Genomic DNA, 1,949 nt, shown 5'->3' with positions numbered 1-1,949 from the left:
CTTTCGTTCTATTCCTCTTAACACACTCATCATCCTTTTATCTCATTCCCTCTTTCTTCTCTTTCTTCTGCTTCCCTTCTTCCTTCCCTTTTCCTTCTGGTTCTTCTCTGTTTTTCCTTCTTCCTTTACTACGATCCTCTTCATCCTTCTCCCATTCCCTCTTCCCTGTCTTGCTCGTGCTTCTCCCTCCCTCTTCCTTCCATTCATCTTCCATTTCCTATCTGTCTCCTCCATTCTCTCTTCTCTTTGTGGTTTCCTCTTTCTATAACACAATTTTCCTCATCCTTCTCTCATTCCCTCATTTTTCTCATTCTTCTACCTCTTCTTCCTCCTCCCTCCACATTGCGTTGTACCATGTCGTTACAGCGATAATCACAAAACGAAATTAGTCGTCAATAAGTCCTTGTCCCTAAGTTGGTTTGGCTGCTGCGTTGATTTCGCTCTACGATAATGCCAGTTTTACGATGTCTCCGCGCTGGCCGTTTAAGCTTCGTTGTACGTGCGTATAGCGAACGATTGCTTTCCCCTGTCACGTTAAATTACACTTGTTGCTGTAATATTAAGCGGAAGGAGGAGTGATAGTAGTAGTGGTAGTAATAGTAGTAGTAGTAGTAGTAGTGGTAGTGGCAATAGTGGTGTTGGTGTTGGTGATATTATTATTATTATTATTATTATTATTATTATTATTATTATTATTATTATTATTAGTAGTAGTAGTAGTAGTAGTAGTAGTAGTAGTAGTAGTAGCAGTAGTAGTAGTAGTATTGTTCCTGCTCTTATTTTCTTGCTTTTCTTGTGTATGTAAATAACCTCCCAAAAAATGTATATAAAAACTGGAAAAGGAGTTTGGTTTTCAGATAATAATAATGATGATGACGAAGATGAGGAGGAGGAGAAAAGAAGAAACTAAGAAAGAGGAGGAGAGAAATAAGTAGGAGAAGGATTATGAGTCTTAAGAGAATGGACAGAGTAGGAGGAGGAGGATGTAGTGGTGGTGGTGATAGTGGTGGTGGTGGTGATGGTGATGGTGGTGGTGGTGGTGGTGATAATGGTGGTGGTGGTGGTGGTAGTGGCAATGTACGTATGGTGTGGGATATGAAAAGCCTATATCATTTGTAGTGTCATTAGTGTGTGTGTGTGTGTGTGTGTGTGTGTGTGTGTGTGTGTGTGTGTGTGTGTAATATAAGTAAGTTTGGGTATGTTATTTAAATAGAAAAAGAATAAAACAAACGAATCTTAAATAAGTAGATGGATGAAAAATTAATATGACTGAAGAAGAAGTAAAAAACAGAAATAAAACCACATCCTAAAAAGTTTAAATGGACCTTACAGAAAAAAAATAAAAGGGAAAATGGAAAATTAAGGGAAACCAAGAACGCACATAAATAAATAGAAGAACGTTGAAAGGAAAGTGTCTAACAAACCAAAAAGTAGAAGGAAAACGCTAACTCACAGGAATAGTAAAGTCATAAAAGAAAGAGAAAGGGGAAGTAGAAGAACGACAGAAGCGAGGGAATGAGAGAAGGATAAGGAAAATTGTGTTATAGAAAGATGAAAACAAAAGAGAGGAGAGAATGGAGAAGAAAGATAGGAAGTGGAAGATGAATGGAAGGAAGAGGAAGGGGGAAACAGGAAAGAAAGAGGGAATTAGAGAAGGATAAGGAAAATTGTGTTATAGAAAGATGAAAACACAGAGAGAGGAGAGAATGGAGAAGAAAGATAGGAAGTGGAAGATGAGTGGAAGGAAGAGGAAGGGGGAAACAGGAAAGAAAGAGGGAATGAGAGAAGGATAAGGAAAATTGTGTAATAGAAAGATGAAAACAAAAGAGAGGAGAGAATGGGGAAGAAAGATGAGAAGTGGAAGATGAGTGGAAGAAAGAGGGAGGAAGAAGCACAGGAAAGAAAGGAAAGAGGGATTAAGAGAATTATGAAGAGGATTGTAGTAAAGA

This window comes from Eriocheir sinensis, chromosome 19 (assembly GCF_024679095.1).
Source record: "Eriocheir sinensis breed Jianghai 21 chromosome 19, ASM2467909v1, whole genome shotgun sequence".
In the NCBI taxonomy this organism is placed as follows: domain Eukaryota; kingdom Metazoa; phylum Arthropoda; class Malacostraca; order Decapoda; family Varunidae; genus Eriocheir; species Eriocheir sinensis.
Note: the sequence above shows the minus strand (reverse complement) of the source record.